Here is a 19,189-nt window from a genome sequence, read left to right as displayed (position 1 = left end):
CAACTCTCGAGGTGAGAAAGGGCAATGCGCAATACCGAAGAGGGTAGCAATGATGGAAGGGTGAGAGTGCGTATAATCCATGGACTCAACATTAGTCATAAAGAACTCACATACTTATTGCAAAAATCTATTAGTCATCGAAACAAAGTACAACGCGCATGCTCTTAGGGGGATAGATTGCTAGGAAAAGACCATCGCTCATCCCCGACCGCCACTCATAAGGAATACAATCAATAAATAAATCATGCTCCGACTTCATTACATAACGGTTCACCATACGTGCATGCTATGGGAATCACAAACCTCAACACAAGTATTTCTACAATCCACAACTACCCACTAGCATGACTCTAATATCACCATCTTTATATCGCAAAACTATTGCAAGGAATCAAACATATCATATTCAGTGATCTACAAGTTTATATAGGATTTTATGACTGACCATGTGAATGACCAGTTCCTGTCATCTCTCTAAATAGATATAAGTGAAGCAAGAGAGTTTAATTCTTTCTACAAAAGATATGCCCACGCTCTAACAAATATAAGTGAAGTAAAAGAGCATTCTACAAATGGCGGTTTTCTATGTAAAGAGAAACATGCAATCCAAACTTCAAATGATATAATGAAGCACATGAAGCATTCTATAAAGCCATACTCAAAAGATATAAGTGAAGTGCAAAGAGCATTCTATAAATCAACCAAGTACTATCTCATACCAGCATGGGGCATAAAAGAAAAAAGAAAACTAAATGCAAAAAGACGCTCCAAGATTTGCACATATTGCATGAACGAAACGAATCCGAAAACATACCGATACTTGTTGAAGAAAGAGGGGATGCCTTCCGGGGCATCCCGAAGCTTAGAAGCTTGAGTCTCCTTGAATATTTACTTGGGGTGCCTTGGGCATCCCGAAGCTTAGAAGCTTGAGTCTCCTTGAATATTTACTTGGGGTGCCTTGGGCATCCCGAAGCTTAGAAGCTTGAGTCTCCTTGAATATTTACTTGGGGTGCCTTGGGCATCCCGAAGCTTGAGCTCTTGCCTCTCTTCCTTCTTCTCACATCGAGACCTCCTCGATCATCGAACACTTCATCCACACAAAACTTCAACAAAAAACTCAGTAAGATCCGTTAGTATAATAAAGCAAATCACTACTCAAGTACTGTTGCAAACCAATTCATATTTTGTTTTTGAATTGTGTATACTTTAATATAGCTTTTTCATGGCTTAATCCACTGATATAAATTGATAGTTTCATCAAAACAAGCAAACTATGCATCAAAAACAGAATCTGTCTAAAACAGAACAGTCTGTAATAATCTGAACATTCACCATACTTCTGATACATGAAAAATTCTGCCACAATTAGGACAAATAAACAATTTATACAGAAAGACAGTGCAAAAATAATCAGAACCATTTGACGTTCCAGTAAGAAATGTAAAATCGAGCACTACAGACAAAGTTTATGTCCTGCACCGTACAAACCAACAAGCATTATAAACATCCTAAAGGCAAACCTTGGCATGTTATTTTTATTCTTAAACTTTATAAAAGCACACAACAAAAATAAATGACTCTCTAAAACTTCCGAGTTGTCTCCCTGGCAGCGCTTTCTTTAAAGCCATTAAGCTAGGCATATAGTGCTCAAGTAATGGATCCACCCGAATCCCAAGGTATATCAAAGCCAATTTTAATTAACAATGATTTGTAATTTAGTAGTGAGCACAAAGTAACATATATCATGTAATAACGAAGTCTAACTCTCTTCCTATGCATCGGCATGTCATAAAAGAACAATTCATCCACACATAGTAAAGGCCAATGCATAGTATAAACAGTTTCTTGCAATTTTTTCATGTTGGAAACATAGAGAGGTGGAGATATAGTTCCTCTTTCATAATAATTGCAAGTAGTAGCAGCAAGAACACGCATATTATCTTCATCAAAATCATCATGTGCAACGTATAAGGCAACCCATCAGTATAATCCTTAATAAGAGCAAACTTCTCCGATATAGTGTAGTTTGGAGAATTCAAAAAGATAATAGGACTATCATGCGTGGGTGCAATAGCAACAATTTCATGTTTAACATAAGGAACTATAGCAAGTTCATCTCCATAAGCATAATTTATATTGGCATCTTGGCCACAAGCATAGCAAGCATCATCAAAAAGGGATATTTAAAGAGAATCAACGGGATCATAATAGTCATCATAGCAATCATCCTTCGGTAAGCACGAAGGGAAATTAAACAATGTATGAGTTGAAGAGTTACTCTCATTAGAAGGTGGGCTCAGGTAGCTAATCCGCTCTTCCCCCTTTTGTTCTTCACTCTCCTCATCATCTTTTTCATCCAATGAGCTCACAGTTTCATCAACTTCTTCTTCCATAGATTCCTGCAAAATATTAGTCTCTTCTTGGACAGCAGAGACTTTCTTAATAAGTGCATTAATTTCGTAATTGTATTCATAATTCTCATAACAATATTTAAGGATAGCTAAATTTTCAGGTCTATAAACAGCATCATCAAAATCTTCAAACTCTTTAAACATAGATTCAATTTCATAAGCACCCATAAAAGCAACAAATTCTTCTATTTGTTCCACATCATAGTAATCATATATACCATTAGCATAAGAAGCTAAGGTTTTATTATCATTAAATTTGCATGAAAAGGGAAGGTGTGTGGAGCCTTCATCCTAGAGCAACAAGTATAATCATAACTCAAGCATACTTGCCGAGCATACCACTTCAATATGTAAATATGATCCCATAATAGTTTCCCTTTTTGAGTCAAGCGATAATCCCTAAAGTATTGACGTTGATCCAATGTTACTCCCATTACCAAATTGAATGGGGTTTTCTCTGGATTATCAAAGTAGTACATAATATCTGTCACATAACGAGCATCGAGGGTTTTAGGAGGTTCCTCATCTCCATGAGTAGCAAGTACACCTAATTTTTTTGGTAATTCGTGTTCCATATCCACAACTAAAGATAAAGAACAACTAAGGAAAACAAATAAAAATTACTTAGTGATAAAGCAAACAAGCACACACGAGAATATTCACCCCACGCTATGACTCCCCGGCAACGGCGCCAGAAAAAGGTCTTGATAACCCACAAGTATAGGGGATCAATTGTAGCCTCTTTCGATAAGTAAGAGTGTCGAACCCAACGAGGAGCTAAAGGTAGAACAAATATTCCCTCAAGTTCTATCGACCACCGATACAACTCTACGCATGCTTAACGTTCGCTTTACCTAGAACACGTATGAAACTAGAAGTACTTTGTAGGTGTTTTTGGATAGGTTTGCAAGATAATAAAGAGCATGTAAATAAAAGGTAGGGGCTGTTTAGATAAGGACACAACTAAATTAGTTTTAGTAGAGAGCTTTTTGTTACGAGAAAGTTATTTGTCCCTAGGCAATCGATAACTAGACCGGTAATCACTATTGCAATTTTATTTGAGGGAGATGCATAAGCTAACATACTTTCTCTACTTGGATCATATGCACTTATGATTGGAACTCTAGCAAGCATCCGCAACTACTAAAGATCATTAAGGTAAAACCCAACCATAGCATTAGAGCATCAAGTCCTCTTTACCCCATACGCAAACAACCTACTTACTTGGGTCCGTGCTTCTGCCACTCACGCCACCCACCATAAGCAAATCATGAACATATTGCAAACCCTACAGCGGGAATCCCTCACGCTTGCGCGACACAGAGAGCACCATAGGAAAGCACCAATAATAAAACATGCAACTCAAACCAATCTTGATCATCAAGTAACCCATAGGACAAAACAGATCTACTCAAACATCATAGGATAGCCATACATCATTGGGAAATTATATATAGCGTTGAGCACCATGTTTAAGTAGAGATTACAGCGGGTAAGAGAGAGGTTACACCGCTGCATAGAGGAGGGAAGAGTTGGTGATGATGGCGGTGAAGTTGTTGGTGAAGATTGCGGTGATGATGATGGCCACGACAGCGTTCCGGCGCCACCGGGAGAGAGGGGGAGAGGGACCCCTTCGTCTTCTTCTTCCTTGACCTCCTCCCTAGATGGGAGAAGGGTTTCCCCTCTGGTCCTTGGCCTCCATGGCGTGGGAGGGGCGAGAGCCCCTCCGAGATTGGATCTGTCTCTCTGTCTCTCTCTGTTTCTGCGTCTTGGGATTCTGCCCTAGCACCGTTTCTTTTATATCTGGGATCCGTAACTCCGATTGGATTGAAACCTTCGCCCAAATATTTTTCCAAAAATTAGCTTTCTTGCGGCCAAACAAGGGCATCAAGCGCCTTACGGGTGGCCCACGAGGGTCAGGGGCGCGCCTGCTTGGAGTGGGCATGGGCCCCACCCTCGTGGCCACCTCGGGCACCGTCTCACGTTGATTTTACTTCCCAAAAATCACAAATATTCCAAAATAATTCTCCGTCAGTTTTTATCCCGTTTGAACTCCATTTGATATGGGGTTTCTGCGAAACATAAAACATGCAACAAACAGGAACTGGCACTGGGCACTGGATCAATATGTTAGTCCCAAAAATAGTATAAAAAGTTACCAAAAGTATATGAAAGTTGTATAATATTGGCATGGAACAATTAAAAATTATAGATACGATGGAGACGTATCAAACAACCATATCAAGATCACAAAGCATTGAGATAGACATGAGGTTGTATCCTAAGGACTCGACAAGCATGACTTTGTCCATGTGTCGATCCTTTGAGATCGCAACCTTACCTAGACCCAATACCTGACTTTTGCCTTTGTCAGCGAAGATGATATGCTTCAGATGCGATGGAGATAAGGGGACATCCATCAATAGATTCTTGTCACCAGTCATGTGATTTGTGCATCCACTATCAAGGACCCACTCATTGGCTTTGGGTTGATCATCCTGCAGATGAATTAGTGTAGCTTACGAACTCATATACTTCATCAGTGAAGAATATGATATCAAATTCATCAAATCAATTTCATCAAACAATGGAGCAAATAAAGCAGTAGGAGGACGTGAGAAATGAAAGTTCATTTCTTCATGATTAGCATGCGTCCTTTCAGGCATTTTTCAGGTCTCCAGCAAATTCTTCAGACGTTTAAGCACGTCTGGAGACCTGACCCTGCATAAGAGATTAGTTCTTTTTCTTCACCACCCACATCTGCAGGGATGGCAAAGAGTTCATCATTCTACGAGCTCCATAAGAGAAAGGTGGCATAGAAGCCAGCCCACTTTGTTTCACATAAGAGGAGTTAGGGTAAGCATATGAGTAAGCAAAGAAATTCTTCGAGGACTTATGAACATAATGGATAGAAGAATAATGCTCATATTCATAGCCCTTAAATCTTCCCTGCAAAACAGAAGTGTTAGCACGATGATGTTCATATGAGGACTTTGATCCTTTTGAGGAATTTGATCCACGTGAGGAATTTGGTCCGTATGAGGACTTGGATCCATATGAAGAATTTGGTCCATATGAAGAATTTGATCTGGGGTTCCTATTCTTCACAGGTGGTGTCATGATGACATTCACCTGAAGACTTTCAAGGCACCTTTTGGGAACCCAGATTTTCTTCATAGGGGAACCGTTCCTGCAGTTAGTACCAACATATCTAGCAAATACTTCACCATTCTGATTTTTCAACAGTTTATAATTGGAGTCAAATGACTCATCAGAAGAATGAGGAGATTCACATGTAAAGCCAGATAAATTAGATGGATCTACTGGAGGTCCTTTTGCAGCAACCCATGACGTTTTGGGATACTACTCAGGCTTCCAGTATGTCCCATCAGCATTGAGTTTCCTCTCAAAGGCAATACCCTCTTTCCTAGGGTTCCTGTTGAGGATCTACTTTTTAAGCACATCACAAAGAGCCTGATGCCCTTTGAGGCTTTTGTACATGCCTGTCATATACAATTCCTTCAGCCCTGCATCATCAGTGATACTAGCAATGTCCTCAGATGAGGAATTAGTTATAGCAGAGACAGGTGAAGAATTTGTAGCAGAAGAAGCATTTGAACATTCATGTGAAGAATTAGCAGATTCACGTTCAATGCACTTCAAACATGGAGGAATGAAATCTTCCTGGGTAGCGCTGATTTGTTGAGCAAGTAATGAATCGCGCTCCTTCTGAAGATCTTCATAACTATCCCTTAGCTTTTCAAGATCTTGCTTTCTTTGAAGAAATTCACAAGAAAGCTTCTCATGATCAGATAAGAGAGTGTTATGATGACTTTGAAGGTTGTCAAACTTAGACTGAAGTCTCTGAAGATTTTCAGTCAGAGTTTTAGTGCGATCCATTTCTTCCCCCAACATATCATCACTTTTGTCTAGCATGTTTTGAACCTTTTCAAAAGCCTTTTGTTGTTTCACAGCAATCTTAGCAAGTTTAGAGTAGCTAGGTTTGAGGTTTTCATCAGATTCATCCTCACTTGATTCAGAGGAGGGATATTTGAATACCTTGGCACCCTTTGCCATGAAGCAGTAGGTGGGAGCGTAGTCATCATCGCCTTCATCAGCCTTGTTGGTGAAGACAATTTCTTCAGAGTTGAAGATGGACTTGCTGACGAACGCAGTGGCGAGATCAGGCTCGCCACACCAGATTCTGACTCCTTAGATGCCTCTTCTTCCTCATGTTCCTTAGATTCAGCTTCAGAGTCCATTTCCTTGCCAATGAATGCCCGAGCCTTCTTAGAGCTGCTCTTCTTGTGAGATGAAGACTTCAAGGATTTTGATGATGAAGACTTTGAAGATTTCTTTTTCTTCTTTGCATCATCAGAACTGTAATCCTTGTATTTCTTCTTCTTTGATTCCTTTTCCCACCGAGGACAATCTTGAATGTAGTGACCGGGTTTCTTGCATTTGTGGCATAGCCTCTTCTTGTAGTCACTAGATGAGGAATCATTACTCCATGAGGATTTTCCAAAACGACCACGTCTTGAGAACTTCTGGAATTTCTTCACAAGCAGTGCTAGCTCCTGACTCAGTTCTTCAGGATCACCAAGGCTACTACCAGAATCTTCACCTTCAGATTCAGAGACAACCTTGGCCTTCAGGGCACGTGATCTGCCATAGCTCGAACCATAGAGATCTCTCTTATCAGCAAGCTGGAACTCATGAATGTTTAGCCTCTCGAGGATATCAGCGGGATCAAGTGACTTGTAATCTCCATGTTCTTGTATCATCAGTGCCGGAGTATCAAATGAGGAATCAAGCGATCTCAGCAATTTCTTCACCATCTCATGGTCGGTGATGTCAGTGGCACCAAGTGCTTGAAGCTCATTCGAGATGTTAGTGAGGCGATCTAAAGGTTTGCTGAACATTTTCATTGTCGAGTGTTTTGAAGCGGTTGAAGAGATTGCGAAGAACGTCAACTCGAGAGTCACGTTGTGTTGAGACTCCTTCATTGAATTTGGACAGCCTATCCCAGATAAGCTTAGCAGTTTCCAAAACACTCACTCTTCCATACTACCCTTTGCTCAGATGGCCACATATGATGTTCTTCGCTTGGGAATCGAGTTGCTTGAATCTCTTCACATCAGTAGCGTTCAGAGAAGGTGAGACTAAGGGAACACCATTTTCCACAACATACCAGAGATCGTTATCAATTTCCGCAAGATGCATTCGCATCTTATTCTTCTAGTAGGGGTAGTCCGTCCCATCGAAGGTAGGACACCTAGCAGAGACCTTGATCATACCTGCGATCGACATAACTAAAACTCCAGGCGGTTAAACCAAAATCACACAGAAGAAGGGAGTACCTTGCTCTAATACCAATTGAAAGTGCATTAAGTCGACTAGAGGGGGGTGAATAGGCGATTTTTATGAATTCTTCACTGGGGAATTTTAGGGTGAGGAAATTCCTAAGCGAAGAACTACTTGCAGCGGAATAAGTACTCAGATGCAAACATAACAGAGCATAAGCATGGTCATCATGAAGAAATGAAAACAAGCATACAGTACAGAAAGCGTAAACACAAGATAGACAGGATGAAGACAAACAGACTGAAGAAATTGAACTGAGGAAATTGAGAAAGTCTTCAGTCAAAGTCTTCAAATAGATATGAACAAGCACACAACACAGTAACGAGGAGATGAAAGAGTTAAGGAAATAGAACCAGTAGGCTTGGTGAAGACAATGATTTGGTAGACCAGTTCCAACTGTTGTGACAGTTGTATGTCTGGTTGGAGCGGCTAGGTATTTAAACCTGAGGACACACAGTCCTCGCCGTATTCTCCTTGAGCTAAGGTCACACAAACCTCGCCCAATCACTCGTGGTAAGTCTTCAGGTGACTTCCAAACCTTCACATACTCGGTCACTCGGCGACCCACAATTTCCTCTTGGATGCTCAGACCATGACGCCTAACCGTCTGGAAGATGCACAGTCTTCAAAGGTAACAAGCGTCGGATTCATGCAGGATCAATCTCTTCAGTGATGCTCAATCACTTTGGGTTTGTAGGTGTTTGGTTTTGGGTTTCCTCACTTGATGATTTTTGCTCAAAGTCCTCGGAGGATGGGATGCTCTCAAATGACAAGTGTCAGTTTCTCTCGGAGCAGCCAACCAGCTAGTGGTTGTAGGGGGTGGCTATTTATAGCCTAGGGAGCAGCCCGACATGATAAGACATAAATGCCCTTCAATGATATGACCGTTAGGTGGGTAAGATATTTTGGGACAGCTGGCGCATAGCACAGCAACGGTCAGAAATTTGACTATCAAATTCCTCAGGGCTATCATGTTCCTCACTTGTAGGCAATCGGCACTGGCGAATTCCTAACTCCTCAGTCAGAACAAATTCCTCAGAGACCAGAAGAACTTCGTCTCTATCACTGAAGAAATTGACTGAACTGTATGAGATTTCCAATGGCTTCACTCGAAGGGATTGGTAGGTGTAGGATTTTGAGATGAGCATCACTTGGAAATTTTTCCTTAGTATTTCCTCGACCCCCTTTAACAGTACGGTGTTTCCTATGACTCAAGAAAGAGAAAATGAAACTACGAAAACAAAAGTCTTCACGCTCCATGTTCCTCGAATGAATTCCAAGTCTTCAAGGTCACGCCAATTTCTTCACTTTCAAAGTCTTCAGAAATCCAAAATCTTCAGTCGAAGACATTCATTTTTAGTGGTCGACTTTCTCTGTAAATATCAAACTCCTCATAGACTTATAGACCTCTGTACACTCACAAACACATTAGTCCCTTAACCTATAAGTCTTCAATACACCAAAATCACTAAGGGGCACTAGATGCACTTACACTATGGTGCTCTCATGTGACAGCCTGGATTTTGCCTTCTCTCTTTTCCGGACTTGCCTTCTCTCTCTTTTCTGGACTTGGTTTTTATCGTGGTTTTTGCCCTAACTTGGTTTGGATTTTGGACTCATTTCAAATGGACTTGTCACTTGGGCATATCCTTGACTTTCACCCAAGTGACCTATCTACTTTATTCCTCTGATAAGTCTCAAAAATAATCAAATGAATATTTTTCATAAAAGAAAAAATATTCATTTTTCTCTCTGAAATTCAATTAAGAAACTTGTGCTCCAAAGCAACCCCAATTTTTCTTGCTCGGAAAATCTGAGATAATTCCTGAATATTCTTAGAACCTTGGCACACCTTCCCATGCAAAAATATTACATCACTTTTTGGAATATTTTTATTGTAGAAAATCATTTCTATTCTGGCCCAAACTTCCAGTTTGTACAGCAAGTACATTTTTCCTTGAGCTTTTAGCCTTGATCTTTCTTGAGCTTAAACACCCTCCTAAGAAACCCTAAACCCCAAGAGATCAGCCCTAATGGCCTTCTAGAAGGTGGCCAAACTTGGCGACCAAGTTTCTGGACAGAGAGTTGTCAGCTTAGTAGAGTCAAGTCTGGTCGGCCTGGGCATGAGCTATCACCTCTCCTATACTAAACACTGCACGCACGAACGCGTAGACAAGGTTTGGCTTCTCCTGGGTGTCGTTTTGACCATGCCAGCTTGGTGACCGCGCGATGACACGGCACCTGGCAGCGTCTCGGCGCGCTCTGGCTGGCGCTTTCCTCTCTGTTTCGCGCGTGCTCGTTCCAGCGCTCGCCGACGGCTGCCGCGCCACGCCACAAGCCCCGATCCATCACCGTTGACCGTTCCCTGGCGCTCGCCGACGCCGGAGCCGCCGCAGCAAGCATGGGCACGTCGCGGCCAAAACGCCACAGTGCGCGCGTGTGCTTGTCCACTTCCCCAACCCCTCGTGTGCTCGTCCACGAGCGTGAGCAAGCTCCTGCGTTAACGCTGAGTGTTTGCCCCCTCGCATTGGAGCTTCTCGTCGCCGTTCGCCGCGTGTCCAGAGAGCCCCGGCGGCGACACGTTCCCCCCCCCCTTCGCTCCGGCTATATATAGCGCTCCCCTCCTCGATTTCTAGCAAAGCACCACTCCACACCACCTCCACGAACACGTAGACGAGCAGCAGCTCGGTCGGGCAGGCCTCTGGCCGTCGCCCCGACCGGAGGACTCCGGCGATCCCCGCAGGCCAGCCGCCGCTCTCCGGTGCCTCTCGAGCTCAAGCAGCTGCTTGGGCGGGGCATTGGTGACCTGTTGGTGCTGCCTGGACTCCGCCGAGCCCACGCAGCCGCCCCTAGCCGTCGTCTTCAACCTCTCCGGCGAAACCCGTCCGCCACCGTAGCTTGCGAGCTCAACCGCGAGCAGCTCCGTCCACCCCACGCCAAGCTACGGGTACGGGCAGGTGCGCCTCGAGCCCCGCTTCAATCCTATCCCTCTAGCCTAGCCCCAAACCCCCTCGTTGCCGGCGTGCGCTCTGGCGAAGCCTCGCCTCTCTCTGATATCGCGCGCCCCCTCTCTCTCCTAACGTGCAGGACCCACCTGTCGGTCTCACCACCCGCGCCCGAAGCGGTACGAGTGGAGGCGTAATTCTGTTTTACGCCTTCGACGTCACCCCCCCAGGATTTCTGTTTAATTCAAATATTATTCAGAAATTTGACTAAACTTTGACCAGCCACCATTTGTAAACCATAAGTCCAAATGATTTGATTCTTTTTGCATTGTCTTTGTTTCAGAAAGCTCTAGCAGCACACCAGAAGGTGGATTTTTCCTTGTTGCCTAGCATTTCTGGTGATTTTCAGAATTTGTTTTGACAAATATTTTTGTGGTTTTAAATTCTTTTCTGAAGGAGAAGCTTGTCTTGAAGCTAACCAAGAGGGGTGTGATCCTCCTCTACACTAAGGCAAGCCACATGAGCATTTGGATGGTGTTATTTCAATATCTATGATTTTCTACTTGAATATGAGTTCTTATTTGCATTTAAAATTTGATAAGTAATTTTGGTAAATTACTAGTTACTTTATTCTGCTAGATATGCTTGTTTTAGTTACTGGTTGAATGCATGAACTTGTGTGGTTAAGTAGAGTAAGATTTTGCACTATACATATTGCTATGGAAATTAATGGTAGTTATTTTAATAGTGAAATTTTCATTTAAATAAAGAACTAATAAAAATATTGCTTGATGATAAAAATGAGTTATAACCAGAGAGTTTTGATCTTTAGTGTTGCAAGATAATTATGTGGTTAAGTTTGATCCATGAATATGAGTTGTTTGCTTTGCATGACGAGTAGTTGCATGAAAAAAAAATTATCATGTTAATGATAAAAAGTTTTATCAAAGTTAAACTGGATTAAGTTCAACTTGAATATGATGTTGATCACATCATGGTGCCACTGAATCGGGTTTTTAATTCAGTGCGACCACATTTAACTTATGGGAATGTCTTGATTCGGTCCTTTGTTGTGACTCTCACCGGTGCCTCCCGGGAGGGAAGGTTATGGGCGTGCATACCCTGGCCCGGTAGGCAGACATAACCTTGTGTGCTCGTTTTTGTTTTTATGGTACCTTGTCCCCGTTTGGGACCGTTTTGCTACGACGGTGGCCGTTGATGTCTTTGGTAGACACGGGGCCACCCAAGACCTAGCACAGAGAGGGAGTTGGTCGGAGTAGCCGGGGAGAGTGCATGACAAAGGGAGGGTTTCGTCGCAATGCTTTGGTCCACCCGAATGGGAGTGCGAGGCCAGGGTTCCGTAGTGTGGGTAAAGTGCGCTACCTCTGCAGAGTGTATTTAATCTATCGATAGTCGCGTCCTGAGTTATGGGCATAACTCGTGAGTAAGTCACACCATGGATCAACTTTTATAATAAATCTTGCAAACTAAGTGATTGTTGTGATGAATTGGTTCATGATGAATCATGAACGCTGGAGGTGTTCATGAGTGATTGGTTTCAGGTGTGACCCCGGTGCGGTCACCGTTTGGTTACGAGGTAACCGTCTGGTGAGCGAGTCCGTGAGACTCGGATCACGTATTTTTTTGCATTGCATCGGTGGTATTTCTTGTATCGAATTAAACTGATTAATTATCTTGATATTGTCTGTCACTGTGCTTATGTTTGTTGTGAGCTTGCAAGTACATTCAATGTACTGACCTGGCGTGTTATGCCAGCTTTCAGGCAAGTCGATTCGCATCGGAGCGCATCTCGTGTCTAGGTTGTGTCCACGTCGGTGTCCCTGTGCTATGGAGTGCCACTTCGTCGTTCTTCTGCTGCCGCATAGTTCGTGTGATCGAGGCCCCAGCCATGTTCATTAAATAATGTACGTACTGTCCGGCAGCACCGTGTGTGCCGCTTGGCCTCATATCTCGATGTAATATCAGATCTATGTACTCCGCTAGTAATAAAGTGGTTGTTTCTATACCATGTTGTTGTGTGTTGCCAGAAGACTTGATCTCTGGGCTGGCAATGCAAGGTAAACTGGTTGCTCTGAGCCGGGGTGCCACAACGCTTGGTATCAGAGCCGCACTGATTGTAAGACACGCTAGACCGTTAGTGCGTTAGTGAAATGGTAGATAGCTTCGTTTGAGTGCCGGTAGTCATAGAAACTGGTTGTTGCATTGCATGCATGTTTATTTGTTGTTACTAACCATGTGGTTTGTGAGTGTAGATGGAACCAGTACCGATCTTGTACCATCCTGAGCCAGCTCCGTACACATCGCCGCACTTGCTTCAGAACGTGTGGCGACGACTCTATCCAGAGGGTGCTGATCGAGAGTATCGGGTGTATCGCGAGCATCTGGCCGGTGCATTGTATGAGTATTATGCTGAGGTCACTCTACACCACAGTTCCCCTTCCGGCGCTTACACTCGTTCGACTAAGGGTGGTCTTGCTTCTACGCCATCTCAGGCGGTTCAGTTTGCTGCTATCGAGGCTCTTGTAGACTTGCGCTACAATGAGGTTCGCATGCACGCCCACCCTGGTTTTTTCTACTACCCATCTCTGCACGAGAATGGGCGTATCCGCTTTCCTTTGATTAATCCGGCGTGCGATCGTCCCACTAGCCACTTTTCTCGCTACATCACCACTAGTTATCTCCTGAACTACGAGTTAACTCGGGAGCTTTCACGCGCTCGCGCAGCTCTCGCGGCTGCTCGTATAAGGAACCCTCTTCCTGTTGTCATCTATACTTCTGCTCCGGTTCCTTCCGCCTCCGTTCCTCCGACGACCTCGCAGGGTACCGTTAACCCTCTGACGGTGAACCCTCGCAGTGCTCCTGCTGCATGGTCTTCCCTTGTCGCTACTCCTGCCGCTCCTATGCTTAGATCCCATCCCCGCCTGTCCCTGAGGGAGAGCCCTCGAGGCAGCGCCAGCGCGTCTCTCTTCCCCCGGAGGTCTCTACTATCAGTTCAGGATCTGGGTCCGGCTCAGGAGACGAGCCTGCAGCAGCACCATCCGAGCAGTAGACCGTTAGAGTATCGTTGTAGTCATGAGCATGATGTATGGCTGTAATCGCACTTGTCATCATGTGTAGTTTCATGTACGAGGGTAGTAGACTCATTGTGATGTTTATTTTCATGTTGGGGTTATGTATAATTATGTTCGGACCTTTTATTCGCCTTGGTTTTCATTCGCTGTTTTCTTCCGGGATTTGTCATTGGCTTTTTCCCCCATTTTGGAATTTTTTCATCATGGTTGCTATGTATTGGGAAAACGAAAAATAGGATGACGTGTGGAGGCAGCAGCCGCCAAGCTTGTGAGTGATGTCTACTACGCAACCTTCTTCTTGTAGACATTGTTGGGCCTCCAAGTGCGGAGGTTTGTAGGATAGTAGCAAATTTCCCTCAAGTGGATGACCTAAGGTTTATCAATCCGTGGGAGGTGTAGGATGAAGATGGTCTCTCTCAAACAACCCTGCAACCAAATAACAAAGATTCTCTTGTGTCCCCAACGCACCCAATACAATGGTAAATTGTATAGGTGAACTAGTTCGGCGAAGATATGGTGATACAAGTGCAATATGGATGGTAGATATAGGTTTTTGTAATCTTAAAATATAAAAACAGCAAGGTAACTAATGATAAAAGTGAGCACAAACGATATTGCAATGCGTTGAAACAAGGCCTAGGGTTCATACTTTCACTAGTGAAAGTTCTCTCAACAATAATAACATAATTGGATCATAAAACTATCCCTCAACATGCAACAAAGAGTCACTCCAAAGTCACTAATAGCGGAGAACAAACGAAGAGATTATTGTAGGGTACGAAACCACCTCAAAGTTATCCTTTCTGATCGATCTATTCAAGAGTCCGTAGTAAAATAACACGAAGCTATTCTTTCCGTTCAATCTATCATAGAGTTCGTACTAGAATAACACCTTCAGACACAAATCCACCAAAACCCTAATGTCACCTAGATACTCCAATTTCACCTCAAGTATCCGTGGGTATGATTATACGATATGTATCACACAATCTCAGATTCATCTATTCAACCAACACATAGAACTTCAAAGAGTGCCCCAAAGTTTCTACCGGAGAGTCAAGACGAAAACGTGTGCCAACCCCTAGGCATAAGTTCACAAACGGAACCCGCAAGTTGATCACCAAAACATACATCAAGTAGATCACATGAATATCCCATTGTCACCACAGATAAACACATGCAAGACATACATCAAGTGTTCTCAAATCCTTAAAGACTCAATCCGATAAGATAACTTCGAAGGGAAAATTCAACCCATTACAAGAGAGTAGAGGGGGAGAAACATCATAAGATCCAACTATAATAGCAAAGCTCGCGATACATCAAGATCATACCACCTCAAGAACACGAGAGAGAGAGATCAAACACATAGCTACTGGTACAAACCCTCAGCCCCGAGGGTGAACTACTCCCTCCTCGTCATGGAGAGCGCCGGGATGATGAAGATGGCCACCGGTGAGGGATCCCCCCTCTGGCAGGGTGCCGGAACAGGGTCCCGATTGGTTTTTGGTGGCTACAGAGACTTGCGGCAGCGGAACTCCCGATCTATTCTGCTCCCCGATGGTTTTACGGTATATGGATATATATAGGCGAAAGAAGTCGGTCAGGGGAGCCATGAGGGGCCCACGAGGGTGGAGGGCGCGCCCAGGGGGTGGGCGCGCCCCCCTGCCTCGTGCCTTCCTCGTTGCTTCCCTTATGTATACTCCAAGTCTTCTGGATTGCTTCCGTTCCAAAAATAACTCTCCCGAAGGTTTCATTCCATTTGGACTCCGTTTGATATTCCTTTTCTGCGAAACACTAAAACAAGGAGAAAAACAGAAACTGGCACTGGGCTCTGGGTTAATAGGTTAGTCCCAAAAATCATATAAAAGTGCATAGTAAAGCCCATTAAACATCCAAGATGGATAATATAATAGCATGAATACTTCATAAATTGTAGATACGTTGGAGACGTATCAGCATCCCCAAGCTTAATTCCTGCTCGTCCTCGAGTAGGTAAATGATAAAAGAAATAATTTATGAAGTGTGAATGCTAGCAGGTGCACAAGTTTGATCAATGATAATATCAATCACCTTTTCTGGCATCATTATATATCATAACAGTAGCTCATATCATAAAGCTTCTCATGATCAAGTAACAAGCTATTCACATGTTAAAGTATAGATCATAAACTTTCTTGAAAACTAACAAAACGTGTTATTAGTCATCAAACAATTACAATTCATCTTATTTTCAGGAAGAGTCTATGTCAGAGCTTTGATTTAGCAAACTCCACATACTCAACTATCATTTAGTCTCTCACAATTGCTAACACTCACGCGATATTTATGGGTTCAAAGTTTTAATCAGACACAGAGAAAGAGAGGGGCTTATAGATTCGCCTCCCAACCTTTTACCTCAAGGGTAATGTCAACAATAATAGTTCATGATGCCTTACATCCAATTGGATATATATATCAGAATCTTTCCAACACGAGGTGCTTGCCAAAGGATAAAATGAAAAAAAGGAAAGGTGAAGATCACCATGACTCTTGCATAAGGTAAAAGACAATAATAAAAGATAGGCCCTTCGCAGAGGGAAGCAGAGGTTGCCATGCGCTTTTATAGTTGGATGCACAAAATCTTAATGCGAGGGAACGTCACTTTATATTGCCACTTGTGATGGGGACCTTTATTATGCAGTCCGTCGCTTTTATTGCTTCCATATCACAAGATCGTATAAAGCTTATTTTCTCCACACTAAAAGATCATACATATTTAGAGCAATTTTTATTGCATGCACCGATGACAACTTACTTGAAGGATCTTACTCAATCCATAGGTAGGTATGGTGGACTCTCATGGCAATACTGGTTTAAGGGATGTTTGGAAGCACAAGTAGTATTTCTACTTGGTGCAAAGAATTTGGCTAGCATGAGGGGGAAAGGCAAGCTCAACGTGTTGGGCGATCCATGACAATATACTTTATTTCGGATATAAGAAAACATAACCCATTACGTTGTCTTCCTTGTCCAACATCAACCTTTTAGCATGTCATATTTTAATGAGTGCTCACAATTACATAAGATGTCCAAGATAGTATATTTATATGTGAAATCTTTCTTCCTTCAATATTCTTTCATGAATTGTTCAAGTGACCAATACAATGTTTGCTAACCCTCAATAAATTTACCACCTCTACTTCTTATATGTAAAGTCATTACTCCCCATGGGATAAGCATATGAAACATATATAATTTCAGATTTATGATATTCAATTCATTCAACCATTTACTCATAGGATATAAGTGAAGCACACGAGTAAATGACAAACTACTCCAAAAAGATATAAGTGAAGATCAATGAGTAGTTAAATAATTATGTAGCTTTGTGAAGACTCTCTCTCATTTAAGAACTTCAGATCTTGGTATTTTATTCAAACAACAAGCAAAGCTAAATAAAATAAAATGACGCTCCAAGCAAAACACATATCATGTGGTGAATAAAAATATAGCTCCAACTAAAGTTATCGATGAACGAAGACGATAGAGGGGATGCCATCCGGGGCATCCCCAAGCATAGGCTCTTGGTTGTCCTTCAATATTATCTTGGGGTGCCTTGGGCATCCTGATACGTCCATTTTGCATCATGCTTTTATATCGATATTTATTGCATTATGGGCTGTTGTTACACATTATGTCACAATACTTATGCCTATTCTCTCTTATTTTACAAGGTTTACATAAGGAGGGAGAATGCCGGCAGCTGGAATTCTGGGCTGGAAAAGGAGCAAATATTAGAGACCTATTCTGCACAACTCCAAAAGTCCTGAAACTCCACGAAAGTTATTTTTGGAAATAATAAAAAATATTGAGCGGAAGAAATACGTCAGGGGGGCCTCCACCTGTCCACGAGGGCGGGGGGCGCGCCCTACCCCCCTGGGCGCGCCCCCTGCCTCGTGGGCCCCCTGTTGGGCCTCCGGTGCCCATCTTCTGCTATATGAAGTCTTTCGTCCGAAGAAAAATCATAAGCAAGCTTTCGGGACAAGACTCCGCCGCCACAAGGCGGAACCTTGGCGGAACCAATCTAGGGCTCCGGCAGAGCTGTTCTGCCGGGGACACTTCCCTCCGGGAGGGGGAAATCATCGCCATCGTCATCACCAATGCTCCTCTCATCAGGAGAGGGCAATCTCCATCAACATCTTCACCAGCACCATCTCCTCTCAAACCCTAGTTCATCTTTTGTATCCAATTCTTGTCTCTGAGTCTGGGGTTGGTACCCGTAGGTTGCTAGTAGTGTTGATTACTCCTTGTAGTTGATGCTAGTTGATTTATTTGGTTGAAGATCATATGTCCAGATCCTATATGCATATTAATACCCCTCTGATTATGACCATGAATATGCTTTGTGAGTAGTTACGTTTGTTCCTGAGGACATGGGAGAAGTCTTGCTATTCGTAGTCATGTGAATTTGGTATTCGTTCGATATTTTGATGAGATGTATGTTGTCTCTCCTCTAGTGGTGTTATGTGAACGTCGACTACATGACACTTCACCATTATTTGGGCCTAGAGGAAGGCATTGGGAAGTAATAAGTAGATGACGGGTTGCTAGAGTCACAGAAGCTTAAACCCTAGTTTATGCGTTGCTTCGTAAGGGGCTGATTTGGATCCACATATTTCATGCTATAGTTAGGTTTACCTTAATACTTCTTTTGTAGTTGCGGATGCTTGCAATAGGGGTTAATCATAAGTGGGATGCTTGTTCAAGTAAGGACAACACCCAAGCACCGGTCCACCCACATATAAAATTATCAAAGTACCGAACGCGAATCATATGAACGTGATGAAAACTAGCTTGACGATAATTCCCATGTGTCCTCGGGAGCGCTTTTCTGTATATAAGAGGTTGTCCAGGCTTGTCCTTTGCTACAAAAAGGATTGGACCACCTTGCTGCACTTTATTTACTATTTTTACTTGTTGCTCGTTACAAATTATCTTATCACAAAACTATCTGTTACCTATAATTTCAGTGCTTGCAGAGAATACCTTGTTGAAAACCGCTTATCATTTCCTTCTGCTCCTCGTTGGGTTCGACACTCTTACTTATCAAAAGGACTACGATAGATCCCCTATACTTGTGGGGCATCAAGACTCTTTTCTGGCGTCGTTGCCGGGGAGTGAAGCGCCTTTGGTAGGTGGAATTTGGTAAGGAAAAATTTATATAGTGTGCTGAAATTTACTGTCACTTGTTACTATGGAAAGTAATCCTCTGAGGGGCTTGTTCGGGGTATCTTCACCCCGACCAGTAGAGCAAAGAGTTGCTCCTCAACCTACTGAACCCACTGAAAATGAAAATGTCTGCTTTGAAATTCCTTCGGGTATGTTAGAAAAACTG

Source organism: Triticum aestivum, chromosome 2D (assembly GCF_018294505.1).
Source record: "Triticum aestivum cultivar Chinese Spring chromosome 2D, IWGSC CS RefSeq v2.1, whole genome shotgun sequence".
In the NCBI taxonomy this organism is placed as follows: Eukaryota; Viridiplantae; Streptophyta; class Magnoliopsida; order Poales; family Poaceae; genus Triticum; species Triticum aestivum.
This window is presented reverse-complemented; position numbering follows the sequence as displayed.